Raw genomic sequence first — 6,023 nt, 5'->3', positions numbered from 1 at the left:
CCTCAAACTCAGAAGGTACGGCTTTGACTTAGTGTACACGCCTGGCAAGGAGCTCATCATTGCCGATACATTGTCCCCCTCCATCATCGCCGATACATTGTCCCGCTCCATCATCGCCGATACATTGTCCCGCTCCATCATCGCCGATACATTGTCCCGCTCCATCATCGCTGATACATTGTCCCGCTCCATCATCGCCGATACATTGTCCCGCTCCATCATCGCCGATACATTGTCCCACTCCATCATCGCCGATGCATTGTCCCGCTCCATCATCGCTGATACATTGTCCCGCTCCATCATCGCCGATACATTGTCCCGCTCCATCATCGCTGATACATTGTCCCGCTCCATCATCGCTGATACATTGTCCCGCTCCATCATCGCCGATACATTGTCCCGCTCCATCATCGCCGATACATTGTCCCGCTCCATCATCGCTGATACATTGTCCCACTCCATCATCGCTGATACATTGTCCCACTCCATCATCGCTGATGCATTGTCCTGCTCCATCATCGCTGATACATTGTCCCGCTCCATCATCGCCGATACATTGTCCCGCTCCATCATCGCCGATACATTGTCCCGCTCCATCATCGCCGATACATTGTCCCGCTCCATCATCGCCGATACATTGTCCCACTCCATCATCGCTGATACATTGTCCCACTCCATCATCGCTGATACATTGTCCCGCTCCATCATCGCCGATACATTGTCCCGCTCCATCATCGCTGATACATTGTCCCGCTCCATCATCGCTGATACATTGTCCCGCTCCATCATCGCTGATACATTGTCCCGCTCCATCATCGCTGATACATTGTCCCGCTCCATCATCGCCGATACATTGTCCCGCTCCATCATCGCCGATACATTGTCCCACTCCATCATCGCTGATACATTGTCCCACTCCATCATCGCTGATACATTGTCCCGCTCCATCATCGCTGTGCATTGTCCCGCTCCATCATCGCTGATACATTGTCCCGCTCCATCATCGCTGATACATTGTCCCGCTCCATCATCGCCGATACATTGTCCCGCTCCATCATCGCCGATACATTGTCCCACTCCATCATCGCTGATACATTGTCCCACTCCATCATCGCTGATACATTGTCCCGCTCCATCATCGCTGTGCATTGTCCCACTCCATCATCGCTGATACATTGTCCCGCTCCATCATCGCTGATGCATTGTCCCACTCCATCATCGCTGATGCATTGTCCCACTCCATCATCGCTGATACATTGTCCCGCTCCATCATCGCTGATACATTGTCCCACTCCATCATCGCTGATACATTGTCCCCCTCCATCATCGCTGATACATTGTCCCCCTCCCTCATCGCTGATACATTGTCCCGCTCCATCATCGCTGATACATTGTCCCACTCCATCATCGCTGATACATTGTCCCACTCCATCATCGCTGATACATTGTCCCACTCCATCATCGCTGATACATTGTCCCGCTCCATCATCGCTGATACATTGTCCCGCTCCATCATTGCCGATACATTGTCCCGCTCCATCATCGCTGATACATTGTCCCGCTCCATCATCGCTGATACATTGTCCCGCTCCATCATCGCTGATACATTGTCCCGCTCCATCATCGCTGATACATTGTCCCGTTCCATCATCGCCGATACATTGTCCCGCTCCATCATCGCCGATACATTGTCCCGCTCCATCATCGCTGATACATTGTCCCGCTCCATCATCGCCGATACATTGTCCCGCTCCATCATCGCCGATACATTGTCCCGCTCCATCATCGCTGATACATTGTCCCACTCCATCATCGCGGATACATTGTCCCACTCCATCATCGCTGATACACTGTCCCGCTCCATCATCGCTCATACATTGTCCCGTTCCATCATCGCCGATACATTGTCCCGCTCCATCATCGCTGATACATTGTCCCACTCCATCATCGCCGATACATTGTCCCACTCCATCATCGCCGATACATTGTCCCGCTCCATCATCGCCGATACATTGTCCCGCTCCATCATCGCCGATACATTGTCCCGCTCCATCATCGCCGATACATTGTCCCGCTCCATCATCGCTGATACATTGTCCCGCTCCATCATCGCCGATACATTGTCCCGCTCCATCATCGCCGATACATTGTCCCGCTCCATCATCGCCGATACATTGTCCCGCTCCATCATCGCTGATACATTGTCCCGCTCCATCATCGCCGATACATTGTCCCGCTCCATCATCGCTGATACATTGTGCCGCTCCATCATCGCTGATACATTGTCCCACTCCATCATCGCTGATACATTGTCCCGCTCCATCATCGCTGATACATTGTCCCGCTCCATCATTGCCGATACATTGTCCCGCTCCATCATTGCCGATACATTGTCCCGCTCCATCATCGCTGATACATTGTCCCCCTCCATCATCGCCGATACATTGTCCCGCTCCATCATCGCTGATACATTGTCCCGCTCCATCATCGCCGATACATTGTCCCGCTCCATCATCGCCGATACATTGTCCCGCTCCATCATCGCCGATACATTGTCCCGCTCCATCATCGCCGATACATTGTCCCGCTCCATCATCGCCGATACATTGTCCCGCTCCATCATCGCTGATACATTGTCCCGCTCCATCATTGCCGATACATTGTCCCGCTCCATCATCGCTGATACATTGTCCCCCTCCATCATCGCTGATACATTGTCCCGCTCCATCATTGCTGATACATTGTCCCGCTCCATCATTGCTGATACATTGTCCCGCTCCATCATCGCCGATGCATTGTCCCGCTCCATCATCGCTGATACATTGTCCCGCTCCATCATCGCTGATACATTGTCCCGCTCCATCATCGCTGATACATTGTCCCGCTCCATCATCGCTGATACATTGTCCCGCTCCATCATCGCCGATACATTGTCCCACTCCATCATCACTGATACATTGTCCCACTCCATCATCGCTGATACATTGTCCCACTCCATCATCGCTGATACATTGTCCCGCTCCATCATCGCCGATACATTGTCCCACTCCATCATCGCTGATACATTGTCCCGCTCCATCATCACTGATACATTGTCCCACTCCATCATCGCTGATACATTGTCCCACTCCATCATCGCTGATACATTGTCCCGCTCCATCACATTGCCTAGTGAACCGCTGGAAATCATCTGGCAGATTGAATCACATGTGCAGCTGTGTGCTAGCACCCTGCCGACGTCTGATGAGAAGGTGGTTCGTATCCGCGAGGAGAGATGCCAAAGACCCTCTCGTGCAGCGTGTCATGCACCACCTCGCCATTGGCTGGCAGAAAGGGCAGTGCCCTCAATTTTACAATGTGAAGGACGACCTGACGGTGATTGATGGTATCCTCCTCAAGCTGGACCGCATTGTCATTCCACTCAGTCTCCAGAGCTTGGTGCTTCGCCAAATCCATGAGGGACACCTGGCCGTTGAGAAGTGCAGACGCAGAGTCTGGCAGGCTGTCTACTGGCCCAGTATTAGCCAGGACATCACGAACATGGTCTTCAACTGTACGACCTGTCAATGCTTCCAGCCAGCGCAGAGCAAGGAGACGCTCCAGCAGCATGAAATCGAGACCTCCCCGTGGTCCAAGGTTGGTATTGACCTCTTTCATGCGAATGGTCGTGACTACGTGTTGATTGTTGACTATTTCTCCAATTACCCTGAAGTCGTGAAGCTCTCAGACCTCACATCTTGGACCGTCATCAAGGCCTGTAAGGAGACGTTTTCCAGGCATGGTATCCCACACTGTCATGAGTGACAATGGCCCGTGCTTCAGCAGCCACGAGAGGTCTATGTTGCCAAGTTATACCATTTCAAACATGTCACTTCCAGCCCACACTATCCTCAGTCCAATGGGAAGGTGGAAAAAGGGGTGCTCATTGTGAAACAACTCATCTCCAAGGCCGCGGATTCTGCTTCTGACATCTACCTCGTGCTGCTTGCGTACAGGGCGACCCCACTGTCCACTGGCATGTCGCCGGCTCAACTCCTGATGAACAGGGACCTGCGGACGACACTTCCAGCCATACACTTGCCCGACCTGGCTCACCTCCCGGTGCTGCAGAAGGTGCAGCAGCTCCGAAACCAGCAAAAGCAGGGCTATGATGCTCATGCCACCGATTTACCCGTGTTATCCCCGGCAGACACTGTCAGGACCAAGATACCGGATGGTGGCTGGTCTGCACCAGCTGTCGTTGTTCGACAGGCTGCGCCCCGCTCGCATGTTGTACGTATGGCTGATGGTTCTGTTGTGCGACGAAGCAGACGGGCACTGCGCAAAGTTGCCTGCCCGCAACCGCTTTCACGGCGGCCCGCGATTCTCTGGCCCGGATGGGCCGAGCGGTCTGCCATTCCCGACCTGTTCACGACGGCGGCAACCACACCTAGTCGCTGCCGTCATGAACATGGTGCGACAGGTAAGTGTGGGGCCTGTGGGGGGCGGATCGGGGATCGAGCACCACGAGCATGCTCGGGAGGGGACTGGCCCACGATCGGTGCCCACCGATCGTCAGGCCGGTGTCTCAAAGGGATGCACTCTTTCCCCTCCGCCGCCCCGCAAGATCAAGACGCCACGTCTTGCGGGGCGGCTGAGGGGAAATACGGAAACCGTGCATGCACGGGTTTGAGCTGCCCAACCCGCGCATGCGCGGCTGACGTCATTAGGCGCCGCCGCCGCGTCATTTTTTGCGCGCCGAGCCTTGAAGCCAGGGACAAGGCCCGCCGGCCGAGTTTCCCGGTACGGCCCTCCTATCCCACCGGGGAGGGGAGAATAGGGGGCCGGGAGAGGCTTCCGACGCCGTCGTGAACCTCTCCGGGTTTCACAACGGCATCGGGCCTTGCGGAGAATTCCGCCCCACATCTTCAGCACGTGGCTAAGAGCTAGTCTGGTTCAGTCAGACAGAGTAACCTCACTTAGGTTAGCAGAGAGTCGAACTCATAGAGAACTGTGCTAACTGTGCTACTGGTTCAATAAATCAGATTGAACTAACTTCAAGGTCTGGAGTATCTTTTGGTTAAAGCTGCATCCAGTTGCAGCCTGTGTTATCCCAGAGTACATAACACAACACTCCTCCGGACCCTTTCCAAGGCCAGCACATCCTTCCTTCGATATGGGGCCCAAAACTGCTCACAATACTCCAAATGGGGTCTGACCGGAGCCTTAAACAGCCTCAGAAGTACCTCCCTGGTCTTGTATTCTAGCCCTCTCGACATGAATGCCAACATTGCATTTGCCTTCCTAACTGCCGACTGAACCTGCACATTAACCTGAAGAGAATTGTGAACAAGGTCTCCCAAGTCCCTTTGTGCTTCTGCTTTCCACCAGAAAAGAGTGGAATATCACCTTATAGGTGATGAAGGGCGTGTTCGATCACGGACATCTTGCTCGTGGACAGGACTTGCTCTGCAGGGGAAATGGGAGGAGCCCTTTTCCTCCAATTGGACACAGGACAACTCACCTCCTCTGGCCTCCCTCTCCATCAGGACCTCCAGCGCCATGTCCGAGAACCTTGCATCCTGTCAGTCGGCCCTGGTCCACACTGAAATGTGTCCACTCTATGCCAGCCATGCATTGGGTAGAGGCCCACACACACCCTGCTCCCCAAAACTGAGGGTGTGGATATTCCGGTCTCCCAGCTCCGTGTTTCCCGGCGGCGAGATTCTCCTGCTGCCTTGTCAATGGCCCAGGAAACCCACGGGAGGGGGTGCGCTGCCAACGGCAACAGGGCATCCCAACGGCTGGAGAATTCCGACCGGTGTCTCATCAGGGGTCAAATGTCACAATTGCAGGTGTCCGTTCAGCTCCTCCGGGCAAGTTCAACCTTCCGGCAATCAGCGATTCAGACCGAAATTGCATGCTGAGGCCAGACATTCAAACTAGCATTTCTCAGGTGCAGAACAGTTGGTTAGTGCCAGTTGTTTTCACCTTCCAACTAAAATAACCCCAGAGAATACAAAAGGTAAGATGTCATGGGAAAT

The 6,023-nt window shown here is 53.9% G+C and overlaps 1 protein-coding gene across 1 annotated transcript in view; it reads right to left on the bottom strand.

Annotated features, from left to right (window-relative positions):
* LOC119958084 (beta-1,4 N-acetylgalactosaminyltransferase 1-like) overlaps positions 1–6,023 on the bottom strand; it is a 149,587-nt gene that overhangs the window by 24,310 nt on the left and 119,254 nt on the right. The window lies entirely within an intron of this gene.

Source organism: Scyliorhinus canicula, chromosome 28 (genome assembly GCF_902713615.1).
Source record: "Scyliorhinus canicula chromosome 28, sScyCan1.1, whole genome shotgun sequence".
NCBI classification, from domain to species: Eukaryota; Metazoa; Chordata; class Chondrichthyes; order Carcharhiniformes; family Scyliorhinidae; genus Scyliorhinus; species Scyliorhinus canicula.
Note: the sequence above shows the minus strand (reverse complement) of the source record. Positions and strands in the feature narration are given on the sequence as shown.